We start from the raw sequence: 19,808 nt of genomic DNA on the forward strand, positions 1-19,808 counted from the left end.
GTCTTTCTGGAACATGTTATTTTTTCAAGAATAAGTATGGGAAACATAGGCTATCTGTCATAATTTATATTCGGCCTACTTTAAAGCTTTAGTGCGTAACTTTTTGATTATAGTTTTATAAGCAATTGCCAAATGAGTTGATACAAAGCTAATTAAGACTATCAGCTCCACAAAACTATCTGTATTTGTCAGTATGGCTACGTTCAGAAGGTTGTGTCGTCCAGTGACTTTCGCACGCAGAAAATTGAGCAAAGATAATTACCTCTTCTGAAGAGTGCATCATGTTTTTTTTAATCCTCTGTGTCCTTTTTGGCTACTAGCAACTGTGTGGAGGAGGGGTGGGGGGTGGTGCACGATCATGAAAGGCTTGTATCATGTGGATGCGCCAACATTTTGGTTCTCATTACTTACTTAGGTGAAAATGATTGCATAGGGCTGCCTAAGTAGCTCACCTGGTTCAGCGTGGGCCCCATGCACAGAGGTTCAGTCCTTGCCGCAGCGGCTGCCTGTTCAATTACAACCTGCAGCCCTTTGCTGCATGTCAATCCCTATCTCTCTTTCATGTCTTCAACTGTCCTATCAAATAAAGGCCTAAAATGCCCCCAAAAAACATTAAATTGTTTTTAGGAGGCACTTATATTAGGTACGTTTTTCACTTAATAAAAAGTCCCTTTTTCCAAAAAACAAATTTCAGACAAAGCTCTTTCTCAATCCTCATCTTCTCAAGAAATTTGTATTCTGGTCGGAAAACAATGGTAGACAAGGGCCACGAATTACGTTTGTGACAGTAATCCATGCTGGAGTGGGAAGGTGATGCAAGAGGTCACTGAATGTAAACGCTGCTGTTATTTGGGTAGTGTTAATCCCTGGGGCATAGCGACTGAGCATGCATCAATCACAGCCGTGTGTGTCCAGAGGTGAGCCAACAGGCATTAACCTTGAACCAGAAGTCAAAGTCTGGCTGCTCTGCCCCCACGGCCACACGATACACCTTGCACTACTACACTTGCGGAAATACAAGCTGGAACTGGTAGAACACAAGTGTGAAGTAAGATGTTAAACAGAGGAGCCTGTTGCTAGCATAATGCATGCTTGCTGTATCATCGTGACCGACTACTTAAAAGCACCATTCATTGTGCATTTTTGTAAAGATGCCTTAATCTTTTTTTCCACACACATTTGATATAATATAGCAAAAAATTGACATGGGTTAACTTTAGCATACACTGGCCTGTGTACACATCAGCAGCAGCATACAGTAAGCATTCATTTGGAGTTGTTTTTCTGGCCACTTAAGCAATGAAAGTCCAATATTCACTCTCCTTCTGATCTCAACCAACTCCAGAGAAAAAATATCTGGCCCTTTAGCTGCTAATGTCTAACTAATCTCGCATTGCCACAGTGGCTCTGCAAAATAGTCTCGGGCAGGAACTTGTTTAGGTTGACATTTGCACACCCCAAAAAAAAAAAAAAAGCCATATACAATATTACATGAAGATAACAGTTCACACAATACAGTAACGTGATCTATTTAAATTAGCTGAATACATGGTTAAACGTAATTCGCTTTTAACAGTGTATTGCCGTGTACTTCGTCCACAGCAATCCCCACAAATCTCCCCCCAAACGTCTGAATTAGATACACATTCTTTGTAAGTCTTTACAATCATTCACCGAAAGAACCAAGCAGGCCTGCCGTATTGCACGATCAAAACTTTCTTCAAAACTCGCCATTTTCAGCGTGTAGCTTGCTAGCTTGAAGTTTGTTGTTGGATTTTAAGAACAGCAACACAGAGAACGGAAGGTGAGAGGCAAAGCCTGACATCCGGCGCGTGGCTCACGTCAGGCTTTATCCTGGAAATGTACTTCCGTTGATCCATACTTAAGTCTAACCAGCTAGAAGCTAACTTTGGTAAAGGGGCTATTGAGAGCTGTGAGAATGAGCCAAACCGTGAAATCTGCAGTTCAGAGAGCCACAACAATGAGCTAAAGCAGGCTGTAAAGCTCCTAACCCTTTTTCTGTGTGTTTAATGTCAGACAGGTGGCTGCAATCAGTAGGCATTGAAGTAATTAGTCAACGAGATGCACCTGGCGCATTACACTAAGAAAAACAACATTAAAGAGTCACATCCACACCAAGAATGATAAAGTATGTCTTAATCTTAATCTTAAAAATAGTTTAAAAATAAATTTACTTTAAGTGGATGGCAGTGAACAATATCGTTGGCATCACTTTTAGAGCGATTTGACATGTCAGAGCAGATGACATTGTGGTCTTTGCGTTTTGAAACATTAGTATTTTGAAATTAATTCTCATGTCACAGACAGCACTGAGAGTAAATCTTGTGTTTGTGTGTTATTATTCTGTTGATGATGTATCTGTGTTTTTGTTCCGGTGCTCTGCACAGATCTGATACCCGCCAGCCTGCTCTCATCCCCGACTCTCTCAAAGCTCTGTGCCCAGCGGTGTCAGCAGCACTGAGGTCTCTGGGGACTGCCGATAAACAATAACCTTATATTTTTAGGTTAATTAATGTTCCCAAATTTACGAATACGTAGGATAGAGGTGGCTAACATTATTATGTATCCCTATACTCTTAATGCATATACTAAACGAATACAGTTAAAGCTATAGTTCGTAGTTTCTGCTGCCCCCATGAGGAATTCTAAGTAATGACAACAAAACTGTCGGCGTGTCCACATGATACAAGCCCCCCCCCCCCGTACATGTCTACGTTAACTAACTATCATGGCTTACTGGGATACCGGAGCCATTCATGTTATTAATTAAAACAGTTTTTTGTATTAGGACAAGTCAAAATGACTGCTGTGAAAAAGGTCTATTTGGGGTTTTTGGGGGGGGGGGGGGGGGGTGTAGTTTTGTGGCGTGGCAAGTTACTTGTTTAGCTAGTCAATTAAACATCTGGTACGCCACCTTCAATTGTAACAGATACAACATAGTTTGGGTATGTTGGGACTTATGCCTACCATACACTAGAAGACTTTAAACAAACTTCGAAAAAAGTAAATTCTGACACCATCTCACATCTAAAGACAATCATCTCACATCTAACGTTAAAGTCATAATATGTAAAGACTGGGAATCTTGCAGAGTCACAAATTGCAAGACACTACATTAGTTTAGAAAAATCTAACCAAGCTGGTAGCATTAGCTGGTAACTTGAGGGAAAGTTGGCAGATTTTCTGTTGATTTTCTGTTCTGGCAACTTTCCCTCTTTAGCGTTTAGCTTAGCGCCAAGCAATAGCAACAATAGACAACACTGGCTCTACCCAGTTTGTTGCTTCCTGTTTGGTGCTGGAGGATGTGCACCTATTGGTTGTTGACAATGTTCACATTTGACTTCACTAGTACTACCAAGACTTAAAACTAACGATAATATCAATTGACTTGAAGAGAATTTTATGACCACCTTACACCAAACGATTGAGACGACGGGAGCACGCCCAAAGTCTAGCAAGACTCTCTTGATTTCGGGGCGACCTCTAGCTCACCCAGTAAGAGTGTGTGCCCCACGTAGGCTTTTTTTTTTCCTTTTCAGCTACCTGGGCTCGAATCCGATTCGAATTTGCTCCCTGTCATCCCCGATCTCTGTCCCACCTTTCCTGTCTATCCACTGTCACCTTTAAATAAAGGGGAAAATGATTTCGTTCTGATATTGGAAATTAGTCCACAACAGTGGAATTGCTTGAAAAGTTGTTTGGTGTAAGGGCAGCATTAGAATAATAAGAACTGGAATACTTCATTTTCCTCAGTACCTATGTGATGTTATTGACAAGGATATATCTGAAACTGTGGCGCTGCGTTGATTTGAATCTCACAATGGTAAATGTTAATGTAACCCCGGTTACAGAACCTTGTAAAATAGATCTAAACTAGAACTAAATTATGGAAAAGTTAATGCGGTGGGAGTATCTTATTTTAAAATATATAAGTGATTAGATTAATAATTCCTTGTCAACCATACTGACATAATTAATATTTAACAAAGGGTTCAAACAATTCCTCCTAGTTAACTTCCCCCCCCATTCAGTGGATGAGTCCGAGTGAGCAGGAAGAGGAAATGTTTTTTTTGTTCCAGCCGAAGTAGCGCTTGAGACACGGAGCAGAGAATAGATGATCAAATCAGATTAAACAAATACCTGTAGTGGTTACAATCCTGCTGCTAGTTTCCAAAGGAAAATTCTTGGTGAGTTGATTATGAAGCTTGTTGAATTAATGTAAAATCGGTAATAAATATTAGCGTTAGCGACCGTTAGCGACCGTTAGCTCTAATCGCGCTAGCCGCGCTAAACACTGTCGGTACACGATCCGTTCTGCCTACACGATCCGTTTTGCACATGCGCAAAATGTTCGCGCATGCGCGGTTGTACGAGGATTTACGACACTGCACGATCTGTGCCACGCTTCCGGTCGACAGCCAAGCTAACGTTAGTTTAGCTAACAGCTAATTCGGCTAACCGCTAGCTGATTGTAGCGGTCTGCCGTTAGCCTCCACAGGCAAGCTAACGTTAGTTTAGCTAACGGCTCATTCGGCTAACCGCTAGCTGATTGTAGCGGTCTGCCGTTAGCCTCCACAGGCAAGCTAACGTTAGTTTAGCTAACAGCTAATTCGGCTAACTGCTAGCTGAGACAGCATGTAATAACTTTAAAAGACCCTCAAAATAAAACTTGAAAATAAACGTTGACATATATAACAAACACCTAACATATATAACAGCTGTTACGTCAGTTCTACTTTACTTGTGCTCATTTAAAATACAATCACTCAATACTTGTCTTTATTGTTATTACTGTGAAGTCTTAATTTAGCTGTAGCCTGCTTTTCCCATTACGTTTGAGTTAACGTTATTTTATTAGACTGAATCTAGCTGTCAGCTAGCGGTTAGCCGAATTAGCTGTTAGTTAAACTAACGTTAGCTTCCCGGTGGAGGCTAGCCATAGGCTAGCGTGGAACAGATCGTGCAGGTCGTATCCTCGGTAAAACAGTATTATCTTGCGCATGTGCAGAACGGATAGTAAGGCAGAACGGATCGTGTACCGACAACCACGCTAGCCGCGCTAACGGTGCTAGCAAAGGCTAGCAATGCTAGGTTGCTAGAATTATTCATGTTCTCCTAACCCAGTTGGCCACGCTAGCGCTGGTCCATACTATGCTGGTGTCAGTCCATTATTATATAGTAATCCCATTTTGGTTGTTGCAGGCTTGTAGCCTGCTGTAGCGTGGTAATGTAACTTTTGAGCAAGGGTAATGTATTTACAGAAGTTATGTTCTATGTGAGTTAGTGTTAAAATGTTTTATTAACCATACTGTGGTTAGACTTATCTCTTGCTAGTTTAATATAAAGAAGTTGAACCTAACCTATGCAACAGTTGTGTATGTAATTGCCACAGAGTGTCTTATTAATTTTCAATGAGAAACGAAAACATGACGACGAAGTTGTTAAAGGAGTGACCATTTTATTTTCGCAGATTACAGTCGAATGATAGAAAAGCATTATCAACAGTGCTGTAGTGACTTTAAGAAGTGTGTTTGAACTATATAGTAATACCTTTTTCTGGCTTTGTGGATACAAGGCCAGATCGTCGTCGTCATCGTCTTCTTTGCCTCCTTCTTCCCTTTTGTCTGCTCTCTTCTACATCCTTACTTCATTCCTGGGTGTCCTCAGCGGTGGTGTGGAATTCTACGAGACATTGGAGTCTTCAGCCCAGCTTGCTCTGTTGTAGAGGAGCGTCTAGTCCTGGAGTGGCGAGCCAACCCCATGAGCTTGCAAACAAGGAGATACTGAAATAGAAAGAGGGAAGAAAAGTGGTAGGACAATTACATTTTGCTTGCCCCACACCGAGTTTGAAGGAGACAGACATTGTTGCGCTACACTTTAACGGTCAAAGGATACAACACCGCAGTGGATGGATTTTCCCAGTAACTCACTGAACTGAACTTTTTGGTCATTGTCCTTATTAATACTATAGTGATGGATTTGTCATTGAAGTCATAGCTCTAGAATGTGTTGTTGAGTTATATCATTACTCTGATCGTTACAGGTAAAAGAACAGTTTAATGTGACTGGTGACACTAAGGTTTTATGTGATTCATTTTCATGTTAATATATATATGCAAGTTTGTTATTGGTATTTGATTTTGGGTTATACAAGGAAAAGAGTACCAAAATATTCAGAGAATCCGCTTGTTTAGTTAGAGGCACTATAAAATAGGATCTATAAACCCTAATACAGATGAATAAAAAAATAATGAGTGCCTGACTAATAATGTGGAGCTAGTGTAGCATTACATCTTGAATCTAAATAAGGATATGTAAACAAACTAAGTACTCAATTGACAAGTGGATTCTTAACTAGATTTAATGGAAACAAAACCAAAGAATTATTGGAAGTGAGAGGGTGTTTATGGTAATTCTACATATGATGTGGTGTTGCACCTGTGATGTTTTGAGAAGAATACTGTTCTAAGAAAAAATACACAAGAAAACTGGGTGAATGAGAGATAGAGAGAATTAAAGCTTTATTTCCTTACCTCTTCAAACCTACCTATTGAGTTGTGTCTTGTCTCACTCTTGCTGCCGATACCCATTTCTCCCGAGCGATCTAGATCTTCTGAGATGCTGGTCCACATTAATATATAATAATATATAATAACAGAAGCTATATTGCTTGAAAAATATCACTGGAGATCATGGAAGACTCAACAATGTATAGATTGTTTGACCGTTTTGTCCTGTAGATTACATTTTTCTATGCTGAGAACTTTTTGCCTTGTGGCTATTTTAGAAAAGACTAAAGTGACTTTATCGCTTAGATGTAATCATGCTTCCTCAGCAAGCACCATCAGATAGGCTCCCTCACCTTATCACTGTAGGCAGGCAGAGGAATCATTTCAAACATCTACGGCCAGAAGGGAGAAATAAAGAGTAATTCATGTCTGTAATAGCAGTGGTACAACAATTAGAGAAAAGGTCTGAGAAACAGGACGGAGGGGAAAAAACACAATGCCTTGGGGGCTTTTGAAAGAAGGAAAAGGAAATGAAGAAACAACCACAGACTTTCATAAAACTTCAAGAGCAGATAAGGACGATAAGCCTGTGTAGCACTGTTTGAGTCCTCAGATTGTCAAACAGCTTTTGATTTCCTGTTAAGTTATATAAATGGCACTCATAGGGAGAACATCAAATTCAATAACTACAGTGCTCAGCATAAGTGAATACACCCATGCTAAAGTTGACTAAAAAGAGGAATAAAAAATCAGCTTTTGGAAATTGATCTTAATGCCTTAATTAAAAAATGAGGAAAAACCCAACCTTTAAGGACACTAATTTTCTTTGTGAATGAATAATGTATCGTACATAAATAAATGTTAAAATACAGGGGGGCATAAGTAAGTACACCCCTATGTTAAATTCCCCTAGAGGCAGATTTTTATTTTTAAAGGCCAGTTATTTCATGGATCCAGGATACTATGCATCCTGATAAAGTTCCCTTGGCTTTTGGAATTAAAATAGCCCCACATCATCACATACCCTTCACCATACCTAGAGACTGGCATGGGGTACTTTCCATAAAATCATCTCTCAATGCAAATCAAACCAGCTATTAGGCTAACTGAAATAAAACCATGCGTAGTTCCTTTCTCCCCCGTGAGGAATTCTAAGTAATGACAACAACACTGTTGGTGCATCCACATGACACAAGCCTTCCGTGATCGCGCACTAACCCCCCCTCCACGCAGTAACTTGTAGCCAAGGATTAAAAAAACATGATGGACTCTTCAGAAGAGGTCATTATCTTCACTCGAGTTTCTGCGTGTGGACGACAACATTTTTTAAACATAGTCATACTGAGGAATACAGAGAGAGAGCTGTGTGGAGCCGATTGTCTTAATTAGCTTTGTAGCAACTCATTTAGCAATGGCTTGACTGTAACGGACGTTCATTAATATAAAAAAGCTACACACTAAAGCTATAGAAGAAATAATCCTCTAATTCAATCAGTACTTGTTAAGGTTGTAGTTTAATAAGACACATTTATATTTGCTGATGTACCCTGATTCTGTTACCTTGATGTCCGTGTGCAACTAATCAGTTGTTTTATTTCAACTTTCTTTAAAGTACTTCCTCTTTGACGCGGCTGAGGATGCAGAGAATATTGCGGCTGGAATCGGAGATGTCTAACAAGGTGCCGAGAACAATTTGGCACTTTTAAATGCTAAACGGGACCGAGGTACAAATTAGCCTGGAAATGCCTGGCACGTGTAATTAAAGGCCCCATTGGATTCCAATAATCAAATAGGCCATCTTCTGAGAAAACTATTACAGGAGGATTATTAGTGTAGCAGGTTTCACTAATCACTCACTGACAGAACGGCTCTGTGCCAGCAGCCCTGTCTGTCTGTCTGGGGTGTTGCTGTCACACACACACACACACACACACACACACACACACACACACACACACACATGTATATGCACACTCAAAAGTTAATGTGTAATCACAGTCATACACACACCCGGAACATGCATGTATATGCACTTAGACAGACTGGTACAGGCACAAGCAGGGACAGTCAGTCAGTCCTATTGATGTCAACCTTTTGCTCTCAGTTATCATCTGCACACAGGCAGGCTTCATATTGAATCAGAGCGACAGGGTTAAATAAAACTGGAAGGCTTTCACTTTCAATCTCATCCAGCCTCCAACTTACATGCCTCGACCGAGAGATTCAGGAGATAGAGGGGCTTTGGATGTCAACACGCAGAGAAAACACATATGGGCATTTATTCTGTACTGTGTATCTGTAAAAAAAAAAAAAAACATTGAACCAGTATGCTTGTTTTGTGTGCTGTACACACGGCTAGAATTCAAATTATAACTGAATTTTATAATGAGAAATGTGAACTGTGGTGCCCATTCTGATGCTTGTTCTTTACAGCAGTGAAGTATTTACAACATCAGAATCAACCACACGCAGGCGTGCACACAATTTGTTAGCTGTCAGCCCTCTGCAGCACCGAAGGACCCTGGTAAAATTAATCAGTGACATTAAAAAACAGACCAAAATGCGTCACGCTTTGATGCAACCCAATGTGTTTATTGATTAATAAACGGTCAAAGGATTCCATTTCCCAGATATACTGTCTCTGCCTGGCGCTGCTCTTTTTGCTGCCAAAGAGGCTTTTTCCCCCAGGACAAATGTGTTTCAGCTGAGCTGATCCAATCCCTTCTCCATTGTTTTTATGTACTTCTGTTTAGCGCTCCCCGAGCTCCACTGACTACTGAAGCCTATAAACATAAATCAGACTTGTTAGAGACTTTTTCATAAATTCCTCAATACAGAAAAAAGCTGCTTCAACAGATGGATGAAACACCACCAGGGCTTTCCTTTTATTTATTTTTTACTTTTTTCTGAAATGAATTTCTGTCCTCGCAGTGTTCAGAACATTATTGGTATCATTAAAGCCCAGATGAAAATCTGTGGTAGTAAGCTAAGAGTCATAGCGCCAAGCTATTGTTTTATGTCCATATCACATACAGTAGATTTAGATTATTGGATCAGATCAGGACCATAACTTGTATATATTGACATTCTGGTGAGGCTCTCGCCCCTGAAAGAAAAAAATGACATATAATTCATACAACAAAGTCCAAAAGGCCTATTCTCAATCCTCTATTTATCTGCTTATAGACGATGGCAAACCGTAAACACAGCTGCTCTGTCATGCATCGGAAATCTTCATATGCAATGCTGATTCCTGTTACTTGAACCTTTTTCTTGGCCAAAAGCATTCATCAATATCGCCTCGCAGGCAGCTTTGATTTTAGCCAAAATTGTATTTGTTGGTCATCAGAACCGTCTGTTTTTCCTCTCACTAGTCTCTTGGCTTGGAGGTTTAACCTTTGTAGTCCACCAGTTGAGAATCTATGTCACCTCTGGCGCTCCCATTTGTCCCCTCACTGCACTTCAGTGGGAAAGATAATTACGCTTCAAATGAAGCTCCTTTCATTGCGTCGGCTAATGTTTAAAGCTCTCTCTCCGTCCCTCTCTCGCTCTTTGTCTCTCTCTCTCTCTCCCTGTCTCAGAGCACAATGGGGAGGGTCAATGGATACACGCTCTCCTCTTATTTACAAGATTCATGTTTATCTAATGCAAAATCAATAGCTCAACACCAGGGAGAAGTTAGGGCTCCACTAACAATCGTTGAGAGCTACTTAACAGCACATCTGCCAGCTCTGTAGTGGGCCGTAAAGGAGAGTGATCGGCGAGGACTGGCCCTCAACAGCACTGGAGTCCGGTGTCCACAGACATTCATCTCTCTACTTCCCTCTATATCTAACAATACTTAAAGGGTAACTACCATTTTTTTTTTCAACCTGGACCCTATTTTCTTATGTTTTTGTGTCTAAGTGACTGATGGGAACAACAATCTTTGAAATTGGTCCAGTATTATGCAAGATAAATGTGAATGTAAATTGGTAAACTATGTGTTTATTTCAACCAAAATTAGAGTTGTGATGTTTGGAAAAGTGGAAAGATGACCCAAAACGGCTTTTCATAGTTTTATTTTGTTTCTGTCGACTTTGAATGAAGTGTATTTTACGATGCTAAAATTACTGTTTATTTACATGGAGTTTGGTAGGTTAAGCGAACGCAGTTTCGCTGATGTTTTTATGTTAAAAAAAAGGATCTTACTCTTTAACAGGTCGACCTCCTTAGAAATCCTTTCCATAATGTTGTCAGACACTTAGAATATTAATCTGAGTCAGCGGCAAAACGAACACTTCTGTGAAGGTAAATAGAAGCTGGACAATTGCCCTATTAACTTACATTGTAGCTTGTTTCGCCACTGCCGACTGCAGCGATCTTGCTTAATGCTGGACCAATGTCAAAGATTGTTGTTCCAATCAATCACTTAGACACAATAACATAGGAAAATAAGGTCCAGGTTGAAAAAAACGGTAGTTATACTTTAACCATTCTTAAACCAGCACCACCACCAACTTTTGCCGAGTTTGCCTTTTTGTGCCAGAGCTTTGACCTCTTTAAACATCTAAAAGGTACTGACAATATAAATAAACTTTACTTATTTACTGACATCTAAAAAGAAATAAAATAAAAGTCTTACAAGGGAACATCACAGTTCGGTTGAATTTGTTTTTTTGTTTAGATAACATATTTTTTCAAAGTCGTTAGACTTCATTTCCTGTCTCAAGTTTGATTCCCCCGTGCATCACACTTGATTTGATCAGTTGAGTGAACAATTAGCTGAACATTTAGTCAACTTGTGCATTGTATGAGTTCTGAAATGTTAAATCAACACCACTTTGTCACTTTATCAATCACAGCTAAGACTCGCCTGCATGGTTTGTTGCCACAACTGAGATATTTACTTTAGATGCTGATGATTTATATTTCCCAACAACTTATGCTTATTTATGCCAAATAATATAGCTAAGTTTTTGTTTTTACACAGCAGACATATGAAATTAGTGGTTGTGGGTAGACACTGCTTGGCTATACAAGAAGGTAAAGCATTGCAGCAGATTTCTCAGGAATTTTGGCTTTGTAGGCTGATAAACGTCAGCACATTGGTGTTATTTGTTTAGAGTAATTTACCTTGTGTTGACTTCGGGTCATGTTGACCCGTTTTAAATTTTTGTTTTATATCAGAAAATATGGGACGTAGAAATAAGCGTTAAATGTGTAGAAGAAAAATTAAAAAATTTAAAACGTTGGAAAAAGCAAAAACAAACTGAAAAAAAGGCGTCAAAAACATCGGAAGAAAAAGTGTTTTTTTCAAGGTTGAAGGGAAGACAACACAAAGGTTATAGCAATGTCTAAAAACTGTGGTAATTATTTTTATGTCACCTTAAAGCACCATAAATCCAGAAATGTGGATTTGATGTTCTGAAGAACTGACAAAGGGCTGTGTGCTGTAAAAAAAAAGTTGGAAAGACGAATTGACTAACTACGAAGATACTTAAAGCAGCCATATTATGCTCATTTTCAGGTTCATAATTGTATTTTAAGGTTGTACCAGAACAGGTTTACATGGTTTAATTTTCAAAAAACACCATATTTGTGTTGTACTGCACCGCTCTCTCTCACTGCTGCAGATCCTCTTTTCACCTGGTCTCTGTTTTAGCTACAGAGTGAGACCTCTTTTCTTCTTCTTCTTCTGTACTATCTTTGATTGCACTGCACATGTGCAGTAGCTCAGATGTAGATCATGTCAGCTAGCTAGCTCCATAGACAGTAAAAGAAAGGCTGTTTCTACAACTTTGGTCAGTTACAAGGCAGGATTAGCTGGGAGACTTCTAAATGAGGGCGCACATGGAAGTAGTTCTTTAGTAGATTATGGTGAACTTGTGTGTGTTGTAGCAGTGCTTTGCTATTGAGAACGAGGTAGCATGCTAGCATTAGCATTAGCGTTAGCATGCTAACGAGCTAATGGTTGCGGTTAGCCTGCTCGTTTTGGGCTTGTGACGTCACAAGCCGTGCCGATTTTGAACAGCTCACCCAGAGACTGAAGGCAGGACACATTCAGAAACCGTATCTCACTCTAAACAGCATGGATGGATTTTTTTCAAAGTTTGTATGTGTGTGGAAGCACCAGAGACACAACATAACACCCCAAATCCCAGAAAAAGTGATTTTTTTCATAATATGGGCACTTTAAATTACGTCTCTTCATCATGCAAAACTCTCCCTCGCCATAGCGGTGTAGTATCCTCTAGACCTGTAGAGACATGTCTACCTTATTTCCTGGTTCCTTGCACTTTGAATAGATCAGCACTTAGATATCTGCCTCAGTGGCTTTGCTCGGGGGCGTGTATCATTTGGCCCCCGAAATTCACTTTTCCTCACCAGTAAGCACTATCTGCCTCGCACCACTATGAACCCTCGACAAAGACCTTGCCATCTGTCAGTGTCGTTCGCCGCAAAGTGGCTGCGATTAATTGAAAAACAATGGTGGGGCCAAGTGGGAGGGTCAAAGCAATATGCATCGTGGCCTCGCCGGGTCACCTCCTCATTTCCTCATTGTCGAAACGCCTCCTCCTGACATTAGCCACGAGATGTCGGAGCACATTGTGCCTGTTTGGTTCAATGTCCTGCCCTCTTTTTGGCAGTGGGGATTATCAGGCGGACAGATCCTTGAGACTCTATCTGTCTCTGTCCATGTCAGCGTAACACCGTGCTAACCAATGCCAAGGGGCATAACATAGAGTTGATCCCAGAGGACAGGCGGCTCCTTCTACGACAAAACTCTGCATGAGTTATGACCAAACCAGAAGAACTGCTGAGAGCGATGGACAGTGAAGCCCAGCATTGAGAATAAAAGATACATGGGAGGTTAACAGTGACTGTGAGTGCCCAGCATGACACGATATCTCTGTGTTGCAGCAGCTCGCAATGTTATTTTTTTTCATCCTGGATGAGTTTCAAGCGCCTCAATCTCCAAGTTTCAACTTCCCTGCCTTCTGGAGTGAACTCTTCCTCCATGTGATGGGTTTTCCTCCTCTATGCCGCCTCAGCAGATCGAATCATCCTGCACACATGCTTTCAGGGTTGACTGAGCAGCTTCTCGCCCTCAGTAACCAGGTGAAGTGACCCTGTCTATATGCAGACTTACAGCTTGACACCTCCGTTTGCAGCCACCCAGTCCATTTTGCTTACACCGCATTGCAAGCCGACGCATCAAAGCGACGGAGCGTCTCTCCATCACTGCCAATCCAGAGTTGGTCATTTTTATGTCACCCACCAGACTCCAGCATCCATCTTTCACTGATAGGGAGCTAGTGCTGCTTCACTAAGGTGAAGGAAAATTCTTTAACTTGAAGATGCAACACTGACTTAAAGCTGCTCTACTCAATATTTTTGTGTGTGATGTAAAGGGGGTTGCTCCTCATGAAGGCACAGGCAAAGTTTCTAAATAATAAAGTATCTAAATGGATTTAGCATTTTAATACTTTTTAATACTTTCACAGTATTTATATAGCACCTCGGCTTCCTTTGCCATAAAAAAAGACATGGAAATCTCATTTTTTGACAACATGGAATATCTTTTTTAAGATCTAAAGGCACAGCTCATATGCCAACCAATCAAAGACTTAGAGGGCCATCATTTTGAAATATACTGCTGATGCTATCATATTAATAAACCATAAACCAGGCTCCTTTTTCAAAATAATATACAACCCAAAAGATATTTAACATTGTACAGCATTATATATTAGGCCATGTTACTGATGTCACTGTGTTCCTGCAGAAATGTTTCAGTGATCAACCACAGATTTTCATCATATCCTCCAAATCAATCTTCCATTTCATTTTTTAGAATTCAGCATGTCACAGTGTTTGAAAATGAGATCATCCGCAGTTATGTCGACGTTCTGAGGAGATCACAGCAGGTAGATTAGCAAATCAATAACTTCTATTCTGGAAATTAATTGTAAATCATATCCATGAAAAACAATAACAGAGCCTCAGCATCAGTGCTGCCATTAGAAAAGATTATATTTCTGCAATTTAGGAAACAGTGAAAAAATAACGGACAACCTCTCATTTAATATATGAGATTTAAAAAGCGTTTTTTTTTTTCTACCTATGTTCTCTCAGCAACATCTTATCGTTATTCCAGGGTGATAAACTACACCTACAGACCTCCAGGTTTTCAGGGATAAATTGAAAACTCATTACCATATTGAAAATAAAGTTTAGTTGAACACCGGCCTGCAACACTTATAACACAGCTCTTTGCTCTTTCATGGCCTCTGATTTTAAAAAGATCCCAGTGTACCGCATTTAAAGACATCTTTAACTTCCTTCATTGCCCATCATGAAAGGATTTTTTAAAATGTATTTCTGCTACTATGTAATTAACATTAAAATGATTCATCTGATACTCGTCAGATTGCCGACAACCAGTGGTTATGTCAGCCACTGTTCTAAAAAAGATGGCAGAGGGGCTCAATTACCTCCGGGTGAACAAAACCACTGTCTCCACTGCTTGAAGCGTGGCCTAATACCGCATGATTTGATTATTCTGCACAAGCAAACACATGCAAATTGCATTTCAATTTGAAGTTGTTCATTTCTAAGCGTGTTGATTAAGTGTAAGAATATGTCAGAGATATCCTGCCAGGTATTACTGTGGATTTTAAATCAAAAACATGGAGGAAAAGTTCTAAATCCTTTTTTTTCCACAGGGGAGAAAGAAAGACTCTGGCAAAAGCTAAAAGTATGTCCACCCGAACCTGCTTTCTAATTTCCCCCTTAAATAAAACTAAAGGAAGGCAGCCTGGGTTAACCTTGGAGGCCGTTTTACAAAGTGAAGGGAGATAAAACATGGGCCGACCTGGTTGTTCACTCTGCCATCCAAGCCTTTGTTTTTCTCACAGTGTGGATGGCCATCTGTCAACCTTACCTAGAGAGAGGCAATGATTTTTGTCCGCCTGAGTGAACACCCAGCAAAGCAATATTTCACATGTTAGCACTGAAAAAAGACCCATCTCAGGGGATTTTGCTTACTGGAGTGATGTGGTGGTGTACATCAAGAGTGATAGGCGTGCCTGCTGTGATGGAGCAGGAGCTGCAGCAGGTCTGGTTAACTAGGAGCACCAAATTCTCCTAAAGCCCTGGGTGTTGTTGAACTCTTAGATGCATCCTGCTGGTTGTTGCTAGGTGGAAAAGAATCCAGTAAGTGTTGGTTCCAAAAGAAAACACATATTGGCCTAACTTATTATTACATTTAAAAGTGTTCCCTCATCTTTCCAGCCATCCGTCCATTCAGGATTAGGCCTGTCGAGCACCTCTCAAAAAAATGTAACTACACGTCGCGGCGACGCAGACTGCAGCAACTGTGATTTGGCCCCTTGGCCGTGGCTTGGTAGCGTTGCATTTCCCCCCCCCCGACTCATTTCCGGGTTCTCCTTCTCCATAAACAACATAAAATCAAGGAGAGGGTTAACTTTTCCTGCTACCGATTTCTGACCGTGTTCAGAAGGCACAGAGGAGACACATTGTTTCTCCCACTATGCCTCTAGAGTCGGTACTTGCGCCGAAGCTAATCGCCGTCACTCTCTCACTCGCTCTACCACACACTCCCCAGCATACACACATGCCGGCCCTGCTATTCTTTTTAAAGAGATCAACGGACACACCAACGCATAAGTATAAACTTCAGGCCACTTACGTAGGCTGCGGCGAAAGCTCTGCGGAGCTATGAACGCGTCTTACGCAGCCTGGCGGAGAAGTAAACAACGCTGTGGAGAGAAATAGATGGCAACTATGATTTAAAAACGGGAATAATAAAAAACAAACATTTTCATTTTCACTTTTACCGGAGGCTGTATTACTGAGAGTCAGCGGCGCTACGCCCGGGCTCTGGAGCACCGGAGCCGGCTTGGAAGCCGATGAAGGTTTGGCGGTGCCCCATACAGTATCTATGGCAACCAAACTTCACTGGTGGACAACAAACTGGAGGAAACTACACACTAGGAATACACAGCCAGGAACGACCACAGACAATCCGACACTGAACAAGAAAACACCAAGGGTACATCCACTTACTTCCCTTCCTCGCGTCTTAGTTTGTCCCACCGAGAAAGCATAAAAGAGACACGAATAAATCATGCGAGGAGAGAGGAAACAAGGGAATATGTCTTTAGAGGGATGAGACGTCCTTTCCTCTAAAGCGTCACATCAATTCATCAGCTGTATGGAATGTTAGCAACGCCTTTTGAGCTGCACTGCTTCCAGGAAGGCTGCTCTCGTGTATCCTCGATCATAGCTCTTCAGAGATCCCTCCTCAATCCTTGCTCCTCAGGGCAGGAATAAGAGCTTTGAGACAGCCTCCAAGAAGGCGGACCAGAACAACTTCTAGTTCAAGCGAGGAAATATCAAATAATAGCCATTGTTAGCAATACCAGTAGTTAACAACGCATTACGCTGTTTTTTTGTGCATACAAACAGCGTAGCAACATGTCCACAAAAGAATTGATGGACAGCCCTGTGTGTATGACAGAAGTGCTAATAACTGTATGTTGCTACAGCTTTCACAACTGTTGATGCACGGAGCATCCATGTTGGATTTTGAGCCCGGGGTACTGCGAGGTTATCCGAGTTCCCAGCTCGGAAATCCGAGGTCAGGGGTCGTGTTTCCAACTTTGACCTCGGAACATCCGACATACAAGTACAAATGAAACGCAGTTTAAGAGATATACACAAGGAAAGGAGGGTGGTAACGAGGGACAGGTGACATGAGGGCTGACGAGGAACAGGTGAAGCACATCTGTGACTAATTAGACTCAACAGGAAACAAAGCTAGACAACGACACATTAAACTGAACACTACAAACTAATACAGGCGGTAAAGCATGCAAACATACAGAATGGATCTGGGAAAATAAAACGGAGAACACAAACCATGGACAAGGAATGAGAATATAGAGACAGTGAGAGAAGAGACAAACTGGAGAGAACGAAAACAAGTAACTAGGAAACAGGAAGCAGGCAAACAACACAGGGAAATCATGGCACAACCATGACAATATTGACAACTATGGGATGGACTGGCATACAGAGACAGATATCCATGGTGCCCAGAGGATGAAGCCTACTGATTTTTTTTGCTGTTACACACGGCAATACATTTCCCAAGGTAGTCTAAACTTTAAGTATTTGGCAACAGTAGTTGGCACCTTTTTAAAGCATGTTGGAGATAATCTAACTTTTTATCATTTGTGTCTTCCGTTCAGTATGTTTGGAAGGGAATTCTCGATAATACCGTTCAACCCGGAGAGGCTGCAAAAGTAAGAGCAAGACATTTTTTAATATCCCACCCCATTGGGCATGAAGTCAACATTAACCCAGTCTCCTCCCTCATCTCTGCTGCTGTCTCGTAATGACTTGGAGTAAACTGCAAGGAGAATAGATCTCTTGTTACTGACAGTGTTTGGAATAACGCCGTTTAAAAGAACGGCGTTAGGTAACGACGTTATTTTTTCAGTAACGGGGTAATCTAACTAATTACTTTTCCCGTCGTTATAACGCCGTTAACGTTACTGGACGTTAAATGCGGTGCGTTACTATGCATTGATTGAATAAACTGTGTAATCCAAACGCACCCCTCGCTCACAGCTAGTGAGGAGGTGGGTTAATAACGAGGTAAGCGATTATGATTGGCTAAGGCAGAGTCATGTTTCATGGTAGCCAATCAGAGCCAGTGTTTTTACACACATGCCAGCACACGTGCCACACACACACACACAACAGCTAAACAGAGATTCGATGAAGCAGCAGAGATGGTGAGTCGGGAGCAATCCGATGAAAAGTTGGCATTTTCAAGGTGGAGATATACTACTTATAATTCATTATAATACTACTTAAAATTCATTGTGGTCAAAGGCAAGAACGTGCATGTAATGTGTACATTATGTCCAGGAGCGAAGACTTTGTCGACATCCGTTGTAAGCAACTCTAATTTAATGAAGCATCTCACAACGACACACGCATCTACAAAGCTAGTGGCCAAAAACACCGATACCGCCACCACAGATGATAGCTCGCCATCCACTAGCAAAGAAGGACTCGGAGCAAAGTCCTCCAAGCAGCAAAAGCTAGACCTTTCTGCCTCACAACAAAAAAACTGCTCAAAAAAATCCAAATTCTTTGACATATAGCAACTTTATATATATATATAGCAACAGTAACGCAAATAGTTACTTTTCCTGGTAACAAGTTACTTTTATTATAGAGTAATTCAGTTACTAACTCAGTTACTTTTTGAAACAAGTAGTGAGTAACTATAACTAATTACTTATTTAAAGTAACGTTCCCAACACTGGTTACTGACATTTAAATATCACAGGTATATATTTATTCTAATTTGGTTTACATGTAGCTTAAATGTGACTTTTTGCAGTGAAAGTGAAAACTCCTCAAAGTGACCAGTAACACCTACCAAAACAAAGTGTCATTCCATCTCAGCCAGTAGCTTTCCAGCCTGGGGTATCATTTGTCAGATCTCAACTTCTTTTCAAGGTTGCAGTCTACAGTGGGGCTATAATTCAACTTTCATCCAATTAAGGAGGCCAATGATCATTTGAAAGGATTAATGAAGTATAGAAAATGCCTACGTCAGACCTTATTAGTGCCAAGCAGGACACTTTCAGAAGTGATGAGCCATTGGCCAAAAGGATTAGCATCTCAAAGGAAACATAATGTGCAAATTGGTTAATAATTATTGTAACATCTCTGAAAATAAATATTGTCACCCATTCAGTCATGCAACAAACCAATCGGGGGATTGGTAACATTTTGGTATTCAGTTTGGTAATGAATCTCGCTAATGTGCATGGAGATGAGCTACAAATTAGGATACATTTTGTAAATATATGTTAATACACCAACATTTTTTATTGATAAATATTCTAGCACACAAAAAGAAAAACAGCTTATTGATGTTGTTGCTTGTGCAGAAGGAAGTGTGCTCTGCAAAACAAGTAAAAGCTGACGGAAACTTCCAGTTGTTGAAGCTTGTCAAATTGTCTCCATTTAGCAGCCGTTTCTTCCACAGGCATGTAATTGTGTTGCTGTCATATATTCCCTCTCACCCGTATGCAGCCTTTGATTCTGGGTCTTTATCTAATTTATGCATCTCGTGAAAGTACAAGTCTGAATTTATTGGCGCTGGGCTAATGGCATTCATTAACCTTCGCAACAGTGAAATGTTTGATTGGAATATGGCATTTCCTCCCTAAAAGGGATGTTTCATCT

The 19,808-nt window shown here is 40.7% G+C and overlaps 1 long non-coding RNA gene across 1 annotated transcript; it reads left to right on the forward strand.

Annotated features, from left to right (window-relative positions):
- Positions 1–3,910: 3,910 nt before the first annotated feature.
- Positions 3,911–6,564, forward strand: LOC116053645. Its single transcript, XR_004105901.2, has 2 exons — positions 3,911–4,208; positions 5,597–6,564. It is a non-coding gene; the product is annotated as an uncharacterized LOC116053645 (long non-coding RNA).
- The last annotated feature ends 13,244 nt before the right edge of the window (positions 6,565–19,808 follow it).

The sequence above is a fragment of the Sander lucioperca genome, chromosome 1, assembly GCF_008315115.2.
Source record: "Sander lucioperca isolate FBNREF2018 chromosome 1, SLUC_FBN_1.2, whole genome shotgun sequence".
NCBI classification, from domain to species: Eukaryota; Metazoa; Chordata; class Actinopteri; order Perciformes; family Percidae; genus Sander; species Sander lucioperca.